A 24,108-nucleotide genomic window follows, 5' to 3' on the forward strand; every position below is an offset into this window, starting at 1 on the left:
GAGAATACTATAAATGCCTCTACGCAAATCAACTAGAAAATCTAGAAGAAATGGATAATTTCCTGGACACTTACACTCTCCCAAGACTAAACCAGGAAGAAGTTGAATCCCTGAATAGACCAATAGCAGGCTCTGAATTGAGGCAACAATTAATAGCCTACCCACCAAAAAAAGTCCAGGACCAGATGGATTCACAGCTGAATTCTACCAGAGGTACAAGGAGGAGCTGGTACCATTCCTTCTGAAACTATTTCAATCAATAGAAAAAGAGGGAATCCTCCCTAACTCTTTTTATGAGGCCAACATCATCCTGATACCAAAGCCTGGCAGAGACACAACAAAAAAAGAGAATTTTAGACCAATATCCCTGATGAACATCGATGCAAAAATCCTCAATAAAATACTGGCAAACCGGATTCAGCAGCACATCAAAAAGCTTATCCACCATGATCAAGTGGGCTTCATCCCTGGGATGCAAGGCTGGTTCAACATTCGCAAATCAATAAACGTAATCCAGCATATAAACAGAACCAAAGACAAGAACCACATATTATCTCAATAGATGCAGAAAAGGCTTTTGACAAAATTCAACAGCCCTTTATGCTAAAAACGCTCAATAAATTTGGTATTGATGGAACGTACCTCAAAATAATAAGAGCTATTTATGACAAACCCACAGCTAATATCATACTGAATGGGCAAAAACTGGAAAAATTCCCTTTGAAAACTGGCACAAGACAGGGATGCCCTCTCTCACCACTCCTATTCAACATAGTGTTGGAAGTTCTGGCTAGGGCAATCAGGCAAGAGAAAGAAATCAAGGGTATCCAGTTAGGAAAAGAAGAAGTCAAATTGTCCCTGTTTGCAGATGACATGATTGTATATTTAGAAAACCCCATCGTCTCAGCCCAAAATCTCCTTAAGCTGATAAGCAACTTCAGCAAAGTCTCAGGATACAAAATTAATGTGCAAAAATCACAAGCATTCTTATACACCAGTAACAGACAAGCAGAGAGCCAAATCAGGAATGAACTTCCATTCACAATTGCTTCAAAGAGAATCAATACCTAGGAATCCAGCTTACAAGGGATGTAAAGGACCTCTTCAAGGAGAACTACAAACCACTGCTCAGTGAAATCAAAGAGGACACAAACAAATGGAAGAACATACCATGCTCATGGATAGGAAGAATCAATATCGTGAAAATGGCCATACTGCCCAAGGTGATTTATAGATTCAATGCCATCCCCATCAAGCTACCAATGACTTTCTTCACAGAATTGGAAAAAACTGCTTTAAAGTTCATATGGAACCAAAAAAGAGCCCGCATTGCCAAGACAATCCTAAGTCAAAAGGACAAAGCTGGAGGCGTCACGCTACCTGACTTCAAACTATACTACAAGGCTACAGTAACCAAAACAGCATGGTACTGGTACCACAACAGAGATATAGACCAATGGAACAGAACAGAGTCCTCAGAAATAATACCACACATCTACAGCCATCTGATCTTTGACAAACCTGAGAGAAACAAGAAATGGGGAAAGGATTCCCTATTTAATAAATGGTGCTGGGAAAATTGGCTAGCCATAAGTAGAAAGCTGAAACTGGATCCTTTCCTTACCCCTTATACGAAAATTAATTCAAGATGGATTAGAGACTTAAATGTTAGACCTAATACCATAAAAACCCTAGAAGAAAATCTAGGTAGTACCATTCAGGACATAGGCATGGGCAAGGACTTCATGTCTAAAACACCAAAAGCAACGGCAGCAAAAGCAAAAATTGACACATGGGATCTAATTAAACTAAAGAGCTTTTGCACAGCTAAAGAAACTACCATCAGAGTGAACAGGCAACCTACAGAATGGGAAAAAATTTTTGCAACCTACTCATCTGACAAAGGGCTAATATCCAGAATCTACAAAGAACTCAAACAAATATACAAGAAAAAAACAAACAACCCCATCAAAAAGTGGGGAAAGGATATGAACAGACATTTCTCAAAAGAAGACATCCATACAGCCAACAGACACATGAAAAAATGCTCATCATCACTCGCCATCAGAGAAATGCAAATCAAAACCACAATGAGATACCATCTCACACCAGTTAGAATGGCAATCATTAAGAAGTCAGGAAACAACAGGTGTGGAGAGGATGTGGAGAAATAGGAACACTTTTACACTGTTGGTGGGATTGTAAACTAGTTCAACCATTATGGAAAACAGTATGGCGATTCCTCAAGGATCTAGAACTAGATGTACCATATGACCCAGCCATCCCACTACTGGGTATATACCCAAAGGATTATAAATTACTCTACTACAAAGACACATGCACACGTATGTTTATTGCGGCACTATTCACAATAGCAAAGACTTGGAATCAACCCAAATGTCCATCTGTGACAGACTGGATTAAGAAAATGTGGCACATATACACCATGGAATACTATGCAGCCATAAAAAAGGATGAGTTTGCATCCTTTGTAGGGACATGGATGCAGCTGGAAACCATCATTCTTAGCAAACTATCACAAGAAGAGAAAACCAAACACCGCATGTTCTCACTCATAGGTGGGAACTGAACAATGAGATCACTTGGACTCGGGAAGGGGAACATCACACACTGGGGCCTATCATGGGGAGGGGGGAGGAGGGAGGGATTGCATTGGGGAGTATACATGATATAAAAGTCATGCACATGTACCCTAGAACTTAAAGTATAATAAAAAAAAAAAAAAAAAAAAAAGAACAGTGAATCATTTCCAGAAGGTTTTCAATTTACTTTGCCCAGATCCACCAGATGAATCACTGGCAGCTATAGCCTTATGAAATGTATTTCTTAAATAATACCTTGAAAGTCAGAATTATTCCCTGATCTATAGGCTGCAGAATCATGTTGTGTTAGCAGGCATGAAAATAACATGAATCCCCTTGTACATCTCCATAGAGCCCTTGCATGACCAGTTGCATTGTCAATGAGCACTAGTATTTTGAAAGGAATCTTCTTGTTTCTGAGCAGTAGTTCTCAACAGTGGGCTTAAAAATATTCAGCAAACCATGCTGTAAACAGATGTGCTGTAATCCAGGCTTTGTTGTTCCATTTACAGAGCACAGGTAGGGTAGATATAACATAATTTTTAAGAGTTCTAGGATTTTCAGAAAGGTAAGTGAGCACTACCTTCAACTTAAAGTCACCAGCTGCATTAAGCCCTAACAAGAGAGTCAGCCTGTCTTTTGAAGCTTTGAAGCCAGGAATTGACTTCTTTTTATCTATGAAAGCCCTAGATGGCATCTACTTCCAATATAAGGCTTTTTGGTGTATATTGGAAGTCTGATATTTAGTGTAGCCATCTTCATTAATGATCTTAGCTAGATCTTCTAGATAACTTTCTGCTGGTTCTTCATTAGTCCTTGCTGCTTTACCTTGCACTTTTATGTTATGGAGACGGCTTCTTTCCTTAAATCTCATTTGTCACCCTCTGCTAACTTCAAACTTTTTCTTTTGCAAGCTCCCTCACCTCTCTCAGCCTTCATAGAATTGAAGAGTCCAGGCCTTGCTCTAGATTAGGCTTTGGCTTAAAGGCATGTTGTGGGTGATTTGCTCTTCTTTTTTTTTATTTGATCTTCTATCCAGACTACAAAAACTTTCTTCTTATCAGCACAAAGGTTGTTTTTCTTTCTTATAATTCATGTGTTTACTGAAGTAGCACTTTTAATGTCCTTCAAGAACTTTTCCTGGGAGGTGTGCTTCAAAATGGCTGACTAGAGGCACCAGACACTCACTTCACCTGCAAAGAAGGACCAACACAGTAGGTAGATAAGAACACATCAAATAGAGATTTTAAAAGAGAACACTGGAATTCAGCAGAGAAGTGACAGGAAACCTCTAAGCCATGGAAGGAGAGGGAAGTAAAGCATCTTGCCTGGCTAGAATTGGCTCACAGCCAGGAGGAACTGAGCATTGCAGAAAAAAGTAAGCGAGAGATCCTCAGCAGTCTGCATTTCCTCCAGACTCCTGTAATCTCAGCCCCAGGAGGGCCCCTTGGCCCTTGCAGTCCTGAAACTAGTATAGGAAGCTGCCTGGAGTCCATGTAGCAGCATTGTTTTAGAGAGGTTGTTTAAGCTGGGTCCGACACACCTCCAGAAGTGCAGCTGCAGCGTGGCACCATTTTGACAGCCCAGGCCCCCATAAACTACATAGTCTACCCCCATGGCACCATTTTGACAACCCAGGCCCCATAGACAACATTCTGCCTTAGGACCCAACAGCCCCTATATCTCTACATCCCTGGAGCCCTCCTGACATCCCTCCACACCCACCCAGAGGGTTGCAGCCTCCTGATGCTGGCTAGATCCAGTGGTGCAGCAGAGGCACCAGCATTCTAGCCCACACAGTGTTCTAAAACTCAGGGAATGGGCAATGCAGTGTACCAGGGCGGCTGCCCCTCAAACAAAGGGAGCTGAAATACGTGCTAACCATAGCCTGAGAGTTGCTTATTTGGGGCTACTGCTACTGCCAGCAACACTGCCCCCTACAGTGGCAGGGCCACCATACACCTGCATGTGCCTTCAAGGTGCCTAGGGACCAGTTTGCGCATGCACTATTCAGGGGACCTGAGCACAGACCTCCCCTCCCACCATCACCACTGCAGGTGCACGAATGCAGTGTCTGAGACGTGGGGATTGACTTGCCCTGCCTACCACAGCTGGTGCTCGTGAGCACCACTGAGAGGCCTGAGGGGCGTGGTGACTTCCCTGCTCAGCCCGCAACCACTGCTGACATTTACAGCAGCCACTCAGAAGCTTGAGGGTTGGCCTGTCACTGCCACTACCACCACTGATACCACAGACACCACCTGGGGGCCTGAGGCTCTGCCCACCTGGCCCACTGCTGCCAATCCTGGCACCTGAGCACACCACCTGGAGGTCTGAAGACTGGCATGCCTGGCCTGCTGCCAACACCACTAGTACCTAAGGACTGGCGTGCCTGGCATGCCCATCCACAGAAAAGCCTCATCATAGCCTCCATTAATAACTGCAGCCAACCCACAGACACCACTGACACTGATTAGAGCCAAAGAAATCATAGAGAAAATACAAACTGTGCCCACCCAGAATCACAGCCAAAGAACCCTATCCAATCAACACTACAAACACATCTATGTGAAAAAGGATTTTCCTATGAAAGATAATTCCTAAAATTAGAAGAAGTGACTTACACCAGGTATCAATGTAAGTACACAAAAAACATGAAAAAAGAAGGAAATATGACACCTCCAAAGCAACACAGTTATACTCTAGTAACAGGTCTTAAAGGAAAAGAAATTTAAAAAAGAAAAAGAAATTTATAAAATGCCTGAAAAAGAATTAAAAATAATAATATTAAAGTAACTCAGTGAAATACAAGAGAACACAGATAAACTTATAAGGAACTAGCATCAATACTAAAACTAGTCCAAAATATGATAAGGAGAGAATTCTTCCTAACTCATTCTACAAGGCCAGCATCACTCTGATATCAAAACTAGACAAGGAATCAACAACAAAAGAAAACCTCAGGTCAATATCCCTGATGAATAGAGATGTAAAAATCCTAAACAAAATACTAGCAAATGAAATCTAATAACACATTGAAAAGATAATATACTATGATTAAGTGGAACTTATCCCAGTGATGCAAGGATGGCTCAACATATGCAAATCAAGAAACGTGATATATCACATCAACAAAATGAAAGATGAAAACCATATGATCATCTGAATAGATTCAGAAAAAGCATCTGATATAATTCAGAATCTCTTAATGATAAAAACTCTCAACAAAATAGGCATAGAAGGAACATACCTCAACATAATAAAGGCTATATATGACAAATCCATAGCTAATATTATACTAAATGAGGAAAAGCTGAAAGTCTTTCCTCTAAAACTGAATCAAGACAAGGATGCTCACTTTCATCATTCTTATTCAACATAGTACTGGAAGTCCTAGCTAGAGCAATCAGGCAAGAGAAAGAAAAGGCATCCAAGTTGGAAAAGAGAAACTCAAATTGTTTCTCTTTGCAGATTAAATGGTTTTATATTTGGAAAAACCTGAAGAATCCACCAAAAAACTCTTGGAACTGATAAACAAATTCAGTAAAGTTGCCCAATAAAAAATTAACATACAAAGTTCAGTAGCATTTTGTAAATGGGATTGTTTTCTTAAATGGGTTGTAAATGGGATTGTTTTCTTAATTTCTTTTTGAGCTAGTTCAACACCAACAGTGAACTAGCTCAAAAAGAAATTAAGAAAACAATCCCATTTACAACAGCTAAAGACAAATACCTCGGAATAAATTTAACCAAGGAAGTGAAGGACCTCAGCAACAAAAGCTATAAAACACTGATGAAAGCAACTTGAGGACACAAACTAATGGAAAGATATCCTATACTCATGGATTGCAAGAATTAATATTGTTAAAATGACCATACTACCCAATGTGATTTACAGATTCAATGCAATCCCTATCAAAATACCAATGACATTCTGCAAAGAAATAGAAAGGGAAATACTAAAATTAATGTGGAAGCACAAAAGACCACAATAGCCAAAGCAATACTGAGCAAAAAGAATAAAGCCAAAGGCATCATGCTACCTGACTTCAAAAAATATTACAAAGCTATAGTAATCAAAACAGCATGGTATCAGCATAAAAACAGACACATCGACCAATGGAACAGAATAGAGAATCCAGATATAAATCTATGCATTTACAATCAACTGATTTTCAACAAAGGCACCAAGAACATACATTGGGAAAAGGATACCCTCTTCAATAAATATCACTGGGAAAACTGCATATTCATATACAGAAGCATAAAGCAAGACCCCTATCTAACAGTATATGCAAAAATTAACTCCAAATAGATTAAAGACTTAAACATAAGACCAGAAACTATAAAATGACTAGAAGAAAATACAAGGAAACAATTCTGCACAGTGGTCTAGGCCAAGATTTTATGGGTAAGACTTCAAAAGTATAGGTAACAAAAACAGATAAATGGGAATATAGTAAACTAAAAAGCTTCTGCACAGCAAAATAAATAATTGAGAAATAAAAATAAAATCCCAAGTCCCCCAACTAACTGAAAAGACCTCCTCTCAGCCAAGGGCACTCCAGATAAACCTTAAAAGCTGTGTTCCTGGCCATGATGGATGGGGGGTTGGATATATCTGAGTATGCCCCTTCTTTATTAACCTTTAACTAGAATTCTTTCCTAGGGACTGAGCAGAAACTAGCTCTGGAAAATGAGAAAAGGATGACTCATTCCTTTATCATCTTTAACCAGTCATCTGAGGCCACGACCAGACTCCCTGTCTTTGCAGTTTCAATATGACAGCTCACCAGCTTCATAATGCATCTCTTCCTAATAAAAGACCACTGACCAGGGAGTAGTTCTGGCCAGTTTACAGTGGATGTGCAGTGAGGGTTTTCATGTCCTCTGCTTTACCATTTGATGTCGGAGGTCCAAAAACTCCACCCTTGGATAATGCTAACACTTCCATTTTTTGTACATGTGACTGATGAAGAGGCATGAAGCTCAATTGCACATGTGCATGCATCTCCTTTAAAAATTATTCATGACTCTTCCTATAGCTTATTCAATATGTATACTTAGCCAACCCATTCAGCATAAATTTTAGTCTTATGTTTCCCTCCCTCAAAGTGCTTGTTCTTGGCTTCTGGCCAGAGGCCACATGTCCCAGCCTGTGGGATGGTCAGCCTGCAGGCTTCATTCTTTTATGAGAAATAAAGCCCTCCTTTCCAAATTTAGGAACCTCATTATTCTTCAATTGACATGACCGACAGAGAGAAGAGACAACCTGTAGATGGGAGAAAATATTTGCAAACTATTCATTCAACAAGGGACTAAAAAACAGAATATACAAGGAAATTGAACATCTCAAAAGCAAAAAAAAAAAAAAAAAACTCAAACAATCCCATTAAAAATTGAGCAAAAGCAGGCTGGTCTCAAACTCCAGGCCTCCAGTGATGCTCCCACCTCAGCCTCTTAGAGCATTGGTATTATAGGCATGAGCCACCAAACCTGGCCAAGCCAATATTTTCCAAATGACCAGTGCATGCTATAAAAAATCATGTTTAGGTAACAGATCAGAGTGCAAGAGCCAGCAATAGATTTTAATATAACAGACTATGAACAGTTCATTGATACGGTTCAGACTCTACATTGTAACTAACCTTTAAGAAAAAAACACGAGGCTGGGCACAGTGGCTCATGCCTGTAATCCCAACACTTTGGGAGGTTGAGGCGGGTGGATCACCTGAGGTCGGAAGTTCCAGACCAACCTGACCAACCTGGAGACACCCCATCTCTACTAAAAATATAAAATTAGCCAGCTGTGGTGGTACATGCCTGTAATTCCAGCTACTTGGGAGGCCGAGGCAGCAGAATCGCTTAAATCCAGGAGGCGGAGGTTGCAGTGACCCGAAATTGCACCATTGCACTCCAGCCTGGAGACAAGAGCAAGACTCTGTCAAAAAAAAAAAAAAAAAAAAAAAATGGCTGACTCCTTTTTCGGACTCAACCCGCCTGCACCCAAGTGAAATAAACAGCTTTGTTGCTCACACAAAGCCTGTTTGGTGTTCTCTTCACGTGGACACGCGCTACATTTGGTGCGACGACCCGGGACAGGAGGACTCCTTCAGGACACCAGTCCCCTGTCCTCGCCCTCACTCCGTGAGGAGATCCACCTACGACCAAGGGTCCTCAGACCAACCAGCCCAAGGAACATCTCACCAATTTCAAATCCGGTACTTGGGATGCAAAAGGGCAGCTGGAGACAGCCTCTTCCTGCTTGATGGAGGCAGCCAGGAAAGGCAGCGGCTTCCTCTCTGAACAGTTATTCCTTTTCTGCTTCTGAAGCTGCATCCTCAGCTCCTCCACCTGCCTCTGCTCTTGCTAGAGTTTCCAGGTGAGTTCATTGATCACCTTCTGCTTCTCCACCAGCATCTTGTTCTTCTCGGAGTTCAGCCCATCCAGCTCAGAAGGAACAGAGCCCCCATTCAGGCTGCTCATGAGACTTTCCTCCGTGCACACGTGGACTGGGGACGGGTGCAGACCGAAGGAGGGGGAGGCATCATTGAAGGTGTCTGGCAGGGACCCGGCGACCGACAGGTCAGAGGAGGCTGGGGAGATCGGGGGGCTGGAGCTGGTGCTGCCAAAGTGGTAGAAACCATTGGAGGGGGCACTGGTGGAAGAAGTCTGGTAATTGGGCAGCGTGTTGGGTGTGACAGGAAAAGTGACAGTCGTTATATCCCCAAAGTTCGGCCCTGGGTTGCCAGAGCAGTCCTGGAAGGGTCGAAGCCGGTCCATGAGGGCCATTTTGGTGCCTGACACAGGCAGGCCCCGAATTCGAAGCTGTTGTCTTAATTCGGAGACCTAAAGAAATCAGAATGTGGTTAGTGTGCTGTTTAACGACAATATTTTTAAAAGTGTATTCTTTATAAAATTAGCTTCAAAACATCACAAATGGAATTCTACAATGCCCACTCTTTTTTATACTTCTTTCCAATTTCCTCTCCTACCCCTGATATAAATCAGTTTTGCACAATTTTAACAATTACTTTTAACTTTATCATATATGATGTTTTCATGGCCTTAGAGTCATAGAAATGTAGAGCTTGAATGAATGGTAGAAGTCGTCTAATCTACTGCCTGTCATCCCTCATGGCGATCCGTGCCCCCGTTTTCTAGATGAGAAAACATATCCACCTGGGTTTAGACACAAACCCTCCAACAATAGTCTTGAAGTACAGCGAAGTCGGCAGCTTTTCTGGCTTCCTTGGTGAGGGCTCTTCCTACCACGTTCTCTTCCTCAAACCTGAGCATGCACCAGAACCACTGGAGAGTGTGTTACAAAGCAGACTGCAGGGCCCCACTGTGGGGTTTCTGGCTCAGTTGATATGTATTTCCAACAAGTCCCCAGCTGGTGCCCAGACGTGACTTTGAGAACCACGGCTCCTTATGAACATTTACATCCTAATTTTAAAGACCAGCTGGGTAATAGTCATCTACTGAGAGAGTAGGCGGTGATAAGGCCATCGGTTCAAATCCTGGCCCTGCCTGTTACTAACTCAGTGATCAATCACTCCGTGCCTCAGTTTCCCTTCTGGGAAATGGAGGGAATAACACTTTATGCATTTTTGTGAGGGTTAAAATGGCTTACAATGCATAAAGCACTTGGAATAGTGCCTGGCAAATAATTGTGCAATATATAAAATTTTACTAATATTATTATGTTAATTCACATGTAATTATCTTATTCCTGTATTTTTTATAATGTTCGTAAACTGGAAAGCCTTAATATCTACAAATATGAGAACTGGTTAGGTAAATGATGGTGTATGCAAATGATGGGACACTACAGATCCAGTAAAGCTGATGCTATAAATATTTGCTGACATTGGATGATTAATTGCTTGTGGTATAGTAATAAGTGAACAAAGTTTGAATTGATTGTATTTTTCTAAAAATTATATAAACAATGTATGGATATATATACACACATATATATTTAAAGCTATGTTTGCATATGAAATCATCCAGATAAATATATGCTAAAATGTTAACAATGGTTCTCCTTATCTGTATGTTCCAAATATTTCACGTAAATTATTACTTTTGTAATTAAAACAGGAAACATATTAAATACCTAAATTTCAATAATTTCATAAAACAGAAGACTATCAGCAAATATTCTGATATTGTAGGAAATTCTGATATCTATAGGAAAAGATTGCTTGAGAAAAATATTGAAAACAAAATTTAAAACTTCTGTAAGTCAAGAAACTACAAAGCTCAAATACAAATAGCTACCTTGGGAAAAACTAATCACAACACAAATAATAAAGTGTTAAAAAGCTCAAAAAAAAAAAAAAAATTGAGCAAAAGACCTCAAACTATGAAACTACTGTAATAAAACATTGGGGAAAATCTCTGGGACATTGGTCTGGGCAAAGACATCTTAAGCAATACCTCACAAGCACAGGCAACCAAAGTACACATGGACAAATGGGATCATACCAAATTAAAAAGCTTCTTCACAGCAAAGGATACAATCAACAAAGGGAAGAGACAACTCATAAAATGGGAGAAATATTTGCAAACTAGCCCTCTGACAAAGGATTAAAAACCAGAATATATAAGGAGCTCAACAACTCTATAGGAAAAAAACCTAATAATTCAATAAAAACATGGGCAAAATATTTGAATAGACATTTATCAAAAAAGTCATATAAATGGCAAAAAGGCATATGAAAAGGTGTTCAACATCACTGATCATCAGAGAAATGCGAATCAAACTACAATGAGATATAGTCTGATGTCAGTTAAAATGGCTTAGATCCAAAAGGCAAGGAATAACAAATGCTGGCGGCCAGACACAGTAGCTCATGCCTGTAATCCCAGCACTTTGGGAAGCTGAGGCAGGTGGATCACCTGAGATCAGGAGTTCGAGTCCAGCCTGGTGAAACCCTGTCTCTACTAAAAGTACAAAAATTAGCCAGGCATGGTGGGGGGTGCCTGTGATCCCAGCTACTCGGGAGGTTGAGGCAGGAGAATTTCTTGAACCCGGGAGGTGGAGGTTTCAGTGAGCCAAGATCGCACCACTGCACTCCAGCCTGGGCAACAGAGCGAGACTCCATCTCAAAACACAAACAAATAAAAACAAATGCCAGCGAGGATGTGGAGAAAAGGGAACCCTCATATACTGTTGGTAGGAATGTAAATTAATATAACCACTATGGAGAGCAGTTTGGAAAAAAACTCAAAATAGGGCTACCATATAATCCAGCAATCCCACTGCTGGGTATATGCCCAAAAGAAAGGAAACCAGTATACCGAAGAGACATCTGTACTCCCTTGTATGTTACAGCACTGTTCACAATAGCTAAGATTTGGAAGCAACCTAAGTGTCCATCAAGAGATAACTGGATAAAGAAAATGTGCTATTCATACACAATGGAGTGCTATTCAGCCATAAAAAGAATGAGATCCTGTCGTTTGCAACAACATGGATGGAATTGGAAATCATTATGTTAAGTGAAATAAGTCAGGCACAGAAAGACAAACATCGCATGTTCTCACTTATGTGTGGGATCTAAAACCCAAAACAGTTGAATTCATGGACATAGAGAGTGGGAGGATGGTTACTAGAGTTTGAGAAGGGTAGTGGGGGCTGGCAGGGAGGCAGGGATGGTTAATGGGTACAAATAAATAGAAAGAATTTATAATACTTACTATTTGATACATAACAGGATGATTGTAGTCAATAGTAACTTAATTGAACATTTTAAAATAACTTTAAAATGTAATTGGAGTGTTTATAACTCAAAGGATAAATGCTTGAGGGGATGGATACCCCATTCTCCGTATTGTGCTTATTTCACATCTCATGCCTGCATCAAAACATCTCACATAACCCATGAATATCATAAATATATACATCTACTACGTATCCACATTTTTTTAAATTAAAAAAAGAGCAAAGAATGTGAATAGACGTTTCTCAATGATGACATAAAAATGGCCAACAGGTGTTTGAAAAAAATGTTCAATATCACTAATCATCACAGAAATACAAATCAAAACCAAAATAAGATATCATCTCACCCCAGTTAGAATAACTATTATCAAAAAGACAAAAAATAGTAAATTCTGGTGAGGATGTGGAGAAAAGGGATCAATTACACATTGTTGATGGGAATGTAAATTAGTACAGCCATTATGAAAAACAATCTGGAGGGTTCTCAAAAAACTAAAAGTAAAACCACCATATAATCCAGCAATCCCTCTACTGGGTATTTATCCAAAGGAAAAGAAATCAGTATACCAAAGGGATACCTGCTTCTCCGTGTTGATTGTAGCACTATTCTCAATAACAAAGATATGCAGTCAACCTAAGTGTCTATCAATGGATGAATGGTTAAAGAAAATGAGGTATATATTCACAATGGCGTACTATTCAGCCATAAAAAATGAAATCCCGTCATTTGTGGCAACATGGATTTAACTGGAGATCACTGTGGTGAGTGAAATAAACCAGGCACAGAAAGATAAATATTGCATGTTCTCTCTCATATGTGGGAGCTACAAAAGTTGACCTCATGGACATAGAGAGTAGAATGGTGGTTGCCAGAGGCTTGGAAAAGGAGGGGATGAAGAGAAATTGGTTAATGGGTACAAACATACAGTTAGATAACAGGAATAAATTCTAATGTTTGATAGCACAGTGGGGTCACTACCGTTAACAATAATTTATTCTACATTTCAAAATAGCTAGAAGAGAGAGTTTAAAATGTTCCCAACATGAAGAAATGATAAATGTTTGAGGTGATGGATATCCTTAGTACACTGGTTTGATCATTACATGTTGTATACATGCATAAAAAAAAGTACCCCATAAATATGAACAATTATGTATCAATAAAAGAACTTTTTCTTTACATCACGACTTGGCTAACTGGCATAAAAGGCCTAATGTGGCATTCTATTTCGCTTTAGACATGCCTTTCTCACTAAGCTTAATCAAGCTTCTGATTTAAAGTGAGAGATGTGTAACTCTTTCTTTAATTTGAACACTTAGAGGCCAGTGTATGGTTACTGATTGGCTTAATTTCCGTATTGTTGTGTCTCAGGGAATAAGGAGGTTGGAGGCAAGGGAGAGAGACAGGGAAATGGCCTGTTGGTGGAGCACACAGAACTGACAATATTGATTAAGTCTGCCACCTCATGTGGGTGTAGTTCATGGCATCTCAAAACAATTGCAATAGTAATATCAAATATCACTGATCACAGATCATCATTACAGATATAATGATAATGAAAAAGTTTGAAATATTGTGAGAGTTGCCAAAATGTGATACAAGACATGAAATGAGCAAAGCATGTGCTGTTGAAAAAAAAAAAAACTGCAAGATAAACTTGCATGACGCAGGGTTGCCAGAAACCTTCAATTTGTAAAAACAAAACAACAACAACAACAAAAAAAACCCCACAGTATCTGTGAAGTGTAATAAAGAGCAATAAAGAGAAGCACAATAAAATGAGGTATGCCTGTGTATCCAGTCACCTATTTAGCAATATTCTTGAAATCATAATAACCAAAATCAAACTCATTGATGAAACAGGAGAGTTCCTTGACACTCCTCACAGGCCATGCAACAGGGGTGTGACTCATCTGTTCTGTCACTGCCGCTGCTCAAACCCCTTATGGGAGGGGGAGCAGACAGACAGGTGCAGAAGCCCAAATGGGTGTGTGTTACAGTGTGCCCTTTTAGCCTTGCTGTACATGGACGGCTTGAGTGTTAACCAGCTCAGTGGACCCTCTGCCTTTCTGCAAGGGCAGAGGGTCGGTGTGACAGCTTTCTGTATCCTGAGTTCTTGTCCAGCTTCCTGGAAGAATCGGGTCACACATGAACTTGAAGGATGAATGCAAGGGTTTTATTGAGTGGTGGAAGTGGCTCTCAGTGAGATGAATGGGGAGCCAGCAGGGGGGATGCAGTGGAAGATGACCTTCCACTGGAGTTTGGCTGTCCAGTGGCCAAACTCCTCTCTGATGACTGCCCTTAGCTGAACTCCTCTTGACGTTCAGGCATTCCTCCTCTTCTTTCTCTGCTGCGTTGTTCTGCCATTCATCTGCTTGTCTCCTTGTCTTCTTGTCTGCTCATCTGCTTCTGGAGCCTGGGGTTCAGGGTTCATACGGATACAGGATAGGGGGGCATGATGGGCCAAAAGGCAACTTTTCGGGCATGAAAACAGAAATGCCTATTCTCACTTAGGGCCATGAGTCTCAGGCTTGAGGGTGGGTGGGGCCTTTGTCAGGGAACCACCCTCTTCTACCCAGTGTTTCCATCTCCTGTGTGAATCATTATCTCTTTTTGTCCCCAAACATGTACTTCTTTCAGTGCTCAACAACTCAATAACATGAAACCCCATTCCTCCAGTGCAACATATCAAAATTTGATCATTCTTGATAACTTGCTCTCCCAAATCCAAAATTGTTTGTATTGTCTAAATGGTCGCTGTATGCTTTGACCCCTGATTAATTCTCTAGCCTTATCTCATGTTGTATGCTCATGCCAAACTTGCCTTCTTTCAATTCCTTTGGGACACTCAGGACACCCAAAAGTTTGGCCTCAGAGTCTTTATATTGGTATATCCTCTTCCTGAATATTCTTCCTCCAAATCTTTACCTGGTGAGTTCCTACTTAACCTTTACATACCAGCTTAAATATTTCTTCTTTGAGTGAATCTTCCTGGACCCACCTGAGTAAATTCTCTCTTCCATTCCACCTTCATATCCTGCTGGTTTATTTTCCCAGGGGAGCCCATAATTTCCCTTCATAGCTCTTGACAACTGAAATGAGTGACTGAGGTATAAGTCTCAATCACTGCAGTTTATTTTAGGGCATGTCTGCGAAGAACACGAATCACAGATACATCCGTGGCTGTTTTTCCAAAGAGGTTCTCAGGAGATTTTGTATTTGTATACTTCCTTAAAGCAGGGAAGGCATGTAGGAAGAGAGGCAGGTAGGTGTTTGGGCGAATAGTTGCATTCCTGTGAGACATTAGTTAATGATCAGTAAATCTACATTTTATATAAGATAAAGCGAATGTCTGGAAAGAAAAAGGGAGTAAAAGATAAATCAATTACGCAGAAGTCTCTAGGTAGGTGGAGGAAGGAGTATTGACTTTGTTCTACACCTGGGAGGATAAGCTTGTAATGACATTATCAGTGTAGAATCAAACAGACTTTAGTATTAGGAGCTAGACTTAGATTGTAGACCTAAAGTCACATGTGGTATATCCTTGTTTATGGAAGGCCAGCAAATAACTTAGTCATGGGGGCGGGCAGTCCTTCACAGATATCTGAGACCTTTTACCTTTCCGTGGAGATCTAGATGATGCATAATATGTTAGGAACAGCTGGTCATTTGGAACAGTGTGTTGCAATGACCTTCCCTTTTGCATTAGAAGTTTGGGGGTCCTGAGGATTTAAAATTTTCCTTTACACACTCTATCACAATTGTAAGTATTTATGTGTGAGATTGTTTACATAATGTCTGTCTTCACCACTTGACTGTAAATAAACAAGTATTGCTCTTGTTTATTGCTCTTGTTTATGCCCTCAACACTGAGAACTGACACATAGCAGGCAGTTAATAAATATTTGTTCAGTGAATATATGTATAAATGAGTGAATGAATACAAGTTTTTCTCAAAAAGCGTATATTCCTCTCTTAAAGAGGAAGGGCTTTCTCAGTTTGGGAGCCTACTTCAGGGTCTGATGAACAGATACTCTGAAAGATTAAGAGCTATCTTTGATGGCCGGCATGGTGGCTCACGCCTGTAATCACAGCACTTTGGGAGGCCGAAGTGGGTGGATCATCTGAGGTCAGAAGTTGGGAGTTCCAGACCAGCCTGGCCAACATGGTGAAACCCTGTCTCTACTAAAAGGTAAATACAAAAATTAGCCAGGTGTGGTGGCACACGCCTGTAGTCCCAGCTTCTCAGGAGGCTGAGGAAGGAGAATCGCTTGAACCTTGGAGGCAGAGGTTGCAGTGAACTGAGATTGTGCCACTGCATTCCAGCCTGGGCAACAGAGCAAGACTGTCTCAAAAAAAAAAAAAAAAATCTATCTTTCAGAACTCAGTAAAGTTCTCAACAATGTTCCAAGTCATTTTTATCCTCCAAGTTTGAGCTAAGTATTACACTAAGTTGTTCTCTTTTGCCCACAGTCCTCTCCCTAGGGTTTTCACCAGATTTTCTTTAACCTGAGAAGAGTCAAAAGGAAAAACACAATAAAAATATTCATTATATTTTCCTGAGAATCTAAAACATTTGAAGTTTGCTTAGAGATTTGGCTGAAGCTTTGGATTGTCTCCAATTTTGGCAATCAATTTATCTGGGGCGAATTCAGTTGTTCACAAGGTTGTTTTTTTCTTCAACTTTCAGTTTCGACATGAGAGCTGGAGTTACCCTCTTCGTGGTTCAAATGGAGCAGTTAAACTCAGGGCCCAAGTTGGAAAATCTGACATAAGGAATATATGCTTCCAAACCTCGTGACACCTGGTGGTTATGTTCCAGATTTTGGCTCCTGGGTCCATGGGAGCTGTAAGCTCTGGTCTTTCAAAAGTTTTGTCATAGTAGTAGGGGAAAGGCACACTTCTTATGAACAGTGAAAGGGAAACACTAACCTGTCTACTTTCTTCCAGACATCAGAAGTGAAAAGTAAGACAGAGACATTTCTGACCTTGTCTGACTCAGTAGGACAGTGTCAGGATTTGTTTAGAGAGAGAAAGTGACCATCCTTAAAACAAACAAACAAACAAACAAAATCCTTATGTTCCCCACTGTTGGTCTCAAGTACATGGTTTAGGTCCAAGCCCTAGGTCTTTTTCATTTCGACACCAAACTCTACACTGGTTTTTGAGATGAAGACAGGGGTTATAGATCTGCAGAACAGCAGAATAGCCGCTGAGTGCTTGAAGAGCCCATTCTAAACCTCCCTTTTCTCTGCCCACGTATCCAGAACATCTTCCCTATACTGAGTTGTTCTGGACCAGGCTCCATTGTTATTCAGCCATGCCCAATCCCTGGGAAGCTGACATACAATAGAAAATGGAGTGATAATTATGCAGCCAGTCTCTGTAGCACTTTTAGGGGAAGAACAGTCTTCCTAGGAAGTTAGTTGCCTAGTCATTTGCTTTAGTATAAAATTTATATATATATTTTATATATATAAATGGCTACTGAGACTAGAGGGAGGGAGGCCAGAGGATGGGAATATGGTCAATGTTTTACTGATGACTTGGTTATCCAGCGATGAACAAAAACTCCAATGGCTACACCAGCTAATGCTGTCCATGAGAAGGCTGAAAGGATCTTCAGAGATCATCATGCTTAGCTCTTGCTTGTTTACTTGGCTAAAAAATAAATACTCTCCTGGTTTCCCTGGGGGTTATTATGGCTTATAAGCAAGATAACAGTTAAAATTCTGCACTTTCATGCTAAGGTTTACAAGGTTCTGTTTCTAGATTTCTCTTCCTGGAGATTCTCTACTTGGACACCCCCTTCAGCCTAAAGATCTCAGAAACATCATGAGGAGCTCTCGTAGGAACTGTTGGATAGAAGCAACTCTGTTGCCACACTGAAGACCAGATTCTGGAGATCCAGCATGGGAATCCAAGCCTGAGAAGTGCTGCGGAAGATAAGTACAGACTCCTCAAAGGTGTAACGAAAGCCGAGGACTTGGAGTCAAGAGACCTGTGTGCAAATCTGCCTTTCATTATACTGTTTGATCCAGCTTAAATCACTTAACTGCTTTGAACTTCAATTCCTCTTTCTGTAAAACAGGAATACAATTACAGTACCTACTTCACAGTTGTAATTAATGAACAAACAAATGCACAAAGGATCCAATATACAGTAGATGATCAGTATCAGTGACTTGTATCAGAACTTATTTCTTACAACTGCTGTGCCTTACAAATGCTGCCCAACTCTCCATACAGGACTTATGGTAGAGATGACACTGCTCTTCAGGTTCTTCTTAGAATTTTCAAGGCAATATTTGAAAAATTCTGAACTGATCCTGGAATGGCAACTTTCTTTTCTCCACCTATCAAAACCCAATTAGTAACTGTGGACCCAATTCAAATGTCAACTTCATTGCACATATTCCTCAAATACTTTTTAGATCCTACCTAGGGACTAAGGGAAGAGTTCCTCAAGGAAGAGATGCTTGAGCTGAGAGATGAAAGCTGAGTGAGAGTACCCTAGGGAAGGCGAGAGATTATATTCTGGGTAAAGGAGACAATATATGTAAAGATCTTCAGGCAAAAGATAATCTAGTTTGTTGGAAAAACTGAAAGAAAACCAGAAGGCCAGTGAGGCTAAAGCACAGGGAAGGCCAAAAGTCTTATAAATAGAGTAGTTATGCATGGCTGTGCAGTTGGAGCAAAACACAAACGTACCCTGTCAAAGGGGCATGTGAGGACAGAAACCCAGCCTGTGTTCTCCTTCCTAAACCATGCATTTATAGGGCTCTATCTACCCAGAAGGAGTGTCTTTTTCTACTTTGTCCACCCTTGTTTAAATTTTCAGAAAGATAAACAAAAGTTAGTAGCATCTCTTACGAGGCCATGCATGTCTGGCTCCTATCTATCACACCATTCTTACCTGGAACTCTTTCCCCATTCTCTTCTTTGTGCTCCATCCACACAGGTCTTCTGCATCCTCAGGACTTTGCACTTGTTTTGCTTGTTATATTGGGTTTCACTATCATCTACCCAGTACAATGCTTGGCATACTATTGAGGCCTGATGAGCGTGTTTTAGCATTGAGTCCAGGACCTGAGGCTGATTTGGCTCCATCCGAGTCTTGACCTGAACCAACTCCAATTGGGTTAGACCTGTTCTGGTCTTCGGGCTAGCGAGGCTGGTGCAATGCCCATTTCGAAGTGCTGGGAGCAGTGAATCTTCCTACCTAGGCATGGCAAAGGGGGCACTTTTTGTCTTGGAGCTGCTAAAATCTTTAGAGATTGAGAGAGTCACAAGGGCTTCTTAATACAGGCAATATAACTTTTTTTCTACATGGGATTGAAAGAATTGAGAAATGTGGTTGTTTCAGACTTTCCTGCACTTCAAACTCAGAAGAGCTTTCTGTAAGTATACATTACAACATATTCAACAAGAGTCTGCCCATCAGCCTAGATTTCTGAAAGAATGATAAGCTCCTACTGCAACCATTTGTTCAACAAATATTTATTGAGCACCTACAATAATTAATAAAATAGGCATGATCTTTGACTTCACAGAACTTAGATTTTGGTACCATGTTCAGAAATCTCTCTGGGATTATTTTACAGGGGAAATGTGCTTTCTTAAGGTGCCAAATGCTCATTGACAGCTTATATAGCAACTAATCAGGTACAAGAAGAGTCAGCCTTCCTTGGGTCCAAATCTTAGTGGATTCTACAATTTGAGAGCTGTGCTACTACCTTGGGCAAGTTACCTTTTCTTATTTTCAATTTTCTCACCTGTAAATGAGAATAATAATGCTTTAACCTCATAGAATTGATATAAAAATTAAACAAAGTATAATATGTAAAAGAATGTAGCCTAGTGTCAAATCAATAAACACTTCTATATAATACAACATACCCTCATGCCCTTTTGTTTTATGGAAAATGAAAATTACTTTTAAGATAAAACTTATCCAGGAAATAAGTCCATTTCTCGGGAACTCAGAATAGTAATCAGAGGAAATGCCATGGCTATGGGAAATATTTCCTACCTATTATGTCCTGATCCAGGTTGTTATTTTCTTGAGATAGAAATCTTATCTTGGTGTCCCTCAACCAACCCCAGTGCCTAGCATAGTGCCTGGGAGCACTGCAGATAGAGGACTTATCCTGTTAATTTCTGTACTCGGAGGGTCTGGTATAGTGTCTAGAACAAAGTATGCATATCATTCAGTTGGTGCAAAAGTAAGTGCAGTTTTTGCCATTACTTTCAATGGCAAAACTTAATGGCTGTATAAGCTTACTTTTGCGCCAACTTAATAACTGTATAAGCTTATTTCATTCTTACTTTTGTGCCAACTTAATAGCTGTATTAGCTTATTTCATTCTCACAACAACTCTCTAAAATGATGCCATTATTATCCTTATTATTAGATGAGGAAGCTAAGGCACAGAGAGATTAAGTCAATTGTCCTAAATTACCAAGCTAAGAGTGATAGAGCTGGAATTTAAACCAAGCAGCCTAGCTCTTAGCCTGCATGGTAACACCTAACACAATCACATAGGAAGTGATTACTAGATATTTGTTGAATAAATGCAATTGCAAGAAAATGTAAATCATGATCATTTAAAGAAAGAATTCCATTATACATGTGTGCTTAATATAATAGCTGTATTCTGAAAAGTTAGATAAAAATCAATCTTCGTAAATTTCATGCATTTCGCTAGTGTGCCCAGTACATTGTAGTTTGAAAAAGTAACCCATACTGAGCTTTAAGGGTTCCTGCTATTCAGAGCAAATTGCGGTGATCCATTTTGTTGTGTCCTTTTGTCAAGTCAGTAATCACCTCCTAAACTGTCTGATTTATAATCAGTTTTTTTCACATACTGGCCTTTTCTAAAGCAGGAAGGGCTGGTATCTATCCTTTTGTAGATCTTATTCCGATCACCTATTAAACAGCCGCTCCCTACCCCCCATCAACTAGAAGGCTAGAGAGACAGCTGGTGCCCTCTTCTGGGGGTTTAGGGCTGTTGCATACATTGGGCCCACCACGGGGCATTTCCAGAAAACAATTGTCAACTACTTTTCAAGTCTGATGATAAGAATACGGTTGGATTTTTATTCTTTCTTCGAAATAAATTGTATCTTTCCAAAAATAAGAAAGTTGACTGTAGTGTCCAGAACAAAGTATGCATATTACATGCATAAACCTATTTCATTCTCACAACCCTCTAAAATGGTGCTATTAATATCCATTTTAGAAAATGAAAATAGATAATAATAGGAGACTCAGCCAGGCGAGTCTCCTGAAGCCCTGTTGGGTAGAGGGATGGAATTCCACTGTGGTGCTGAGAAGATGCTTCCTTCAGTTAGATATATTTTATTTATTATTTATTCATTTATTTATTTATTTTGAGACAGAGTCTCACTCTGTCACCCAAGCTGGAGGGAGGTGGCTCAATCTCAGCTCACTGCAACCTCTGCCTCCCAGGTTCAAGCAATTCTCCTGCCTCAGCCTCCCGAGTAGCTGGGATTACAGGCACGTGCCATCATGCCCAGCTAATTTTTTGTATTTTTAGTGGAGATAGGGTTTCACCATGTTGCCCAGGTTGGTCTCAAACTCCTGGCCTCAAGTGATCCACCTGCCTCAGCCTCCCAAAGTGTGGGATTATAGGCCTGAGCCACCACACTCGGCCTCAGTCAGCTATATTTTATGTATACTTTAAAATCACACGCTATTAATGATAAAATTGAGCACTTGAGGATTATCTACTTGCTAGATACTTTAGATACATTACCTCATTTAATAGAAGTGCAAACAATATCCCCAATTTACAATTGAGAAAACTGAGAAGCAGAGAGGTTAAGCACTGGCCAAAAAATAACAGAACCAGGAATTTAAACCCAAATCATGGGTTTGTGTAATATGTTTTCTCTTTCTACTTCTTATGATCCTGTATCAAAATCCCACTACAAAAAGAGATGGCAAGGAAATGTTTTTGACATACGTAAAACCCAATCCAACATCACTGAAACATCGGAGAAAACCATGCCCCAAACTTCTATATGGACCTCTTGCTAGTTGTTCTGACATCTTTTTGTTTGTTTGTTTTTTTATGTAGTTGTGTTGAATTCTTTTTTAATGTAGTTGTTTTGAATAGAAAGATAGGAAGTGGGCCGGGCACGGTGGCTCACGTCTATAATTCCAGCACTTTGGGAGGCCGAGGCAGGCAGATCACCTGAGGTCAGGACCAGCCTGATTAACATGGAGAAACCCCGTCTCCACTAAAAATACACAATCAGCTGGGGGTGGTGGCACGTGCCTGTAATCCCAGCTACTCGGGAGGCTGAGGCAGGAGAATCACTTCAACCAGGGAGGCGGAGGTTGCCGTGAGCCGAGATGGTGCCATTGCACTCCAGCCTGGGCAATAAGAGCGAAACTCCGTCTCAAATAAAATAAATAAATACAGATAGGAAGTGGTGTTCGCAGCCGCACCGCTGTCGCTCTCCAACACCAGCGCCGCCTCTTGCTCGCTGAGCTGCAGCCGAAGGACAAGGAGGGTAAGTAAGGAGGTCTCTACACCGTGGCTCTTACAAAGCGTACTGCCAGCAAATCTACCGGTGGTATAGCACCCAGGGAGCAACTGTCTACAAAAGCCGCTCGCACGAGTGCGCCCTCTACTGGAGGAGTGAAGAAACCTCATCGTTACAGACCTGGTACTGTGGCACTTCGTGAAATTAGACGTTATCAGAAGTCCTCTGAACTTCTAATTCGCAAACTTCCCTTCCAGAGTCTGGTGCGAGAAATTGCTCAGGACTTTAAAACAGATTTGTGCTTCCAAAGCGCAGCTATCGGTACTTTGCAAGAGGCAAGTGAGGCCTGTCTGGTTGGCCTTTTTGAAGACACCAGCCTGTGTGCTATCGATGCCACACGTGTAACAATTATGCCAAAAGACATCCGGCTAGCACGACGCATACGTGGAGAACGTGTTTCAGAATCCACTATGATGGGAAGCATTTCATTAACAAAAATTTTTTAAAAATCGCTTATTCCTGTTATTGGTAGTTCAGAACATTAGTTTTTTTTTCCATGGGGTCAAAATGTGCCTAACTATATGATTGTGAGTGGAAAAATAGGGGACAGAAACCAGGTATTGGCAGTTTTTCCATTTCCATTTCTGTTTGAATTTTTTTATTTTTATTTATTTTTTTTTTTTGTTTTACTGATGTTTTTTCTTTTTTTTTTTATTATACTTTAAGTTCTAGGGTACATGTGCATAACGTGCAGGTTTGTTACATATGTATACTTATGCCATGTTGGTGTGCTGCACCCATCAACTCGTCAGCACCCATCATTCATCATCATTTATATCATGTATAACTCCCCAATGCAATCCCTCCCTCCTCCCCCCTCCCCATGATAGGCCCCAGTGTGTGATGTTCCCCTTCCCGAGTCCAAGTGATCTCATTGTTCAGTTCCCACCTATGAGTGAGAATATGCGGTGTCTGGTTTTCTCTTCTTGTGATAGTTTGCTAAGAATGATGGTTTCCAGCTGCATCCATGTCCCTACAAAGGACACAAACTCATCCTTTTTATGGCTGCATAGTATTCCATGGTGTATATAGCCACATTTTCTTAATCCAGTCTGTCACAGATGGACATTTGGGTTGATTCCAAGTCTTTGCTATTGGAATAGTGCCGCAATAACATACGTGTGCATGTGTCTTTGTAGTAGAGTAATTTATAATCCTTTGGGTATATACCCAGTAGTGGGATGGCTGGGTCATAT

Source organism: Trachypithecus francoisi, unplaced genomic scaffold, assembly GCF_009764315.1.
Source record: "Trachypithecus francoisi isolate TF-2019V2 unplaced genomic scaffold, Tfra_2.0 Lachesis_group6, whole genome shotgun sequence".
Classification (NCBI taxonomy): domain Eukaryota; kingdom Metazoa; phylum Chordata; class Mammalia; order Primates; family Cercopithecidae; genus Trachypithecus; species Trachypithecus francoisi.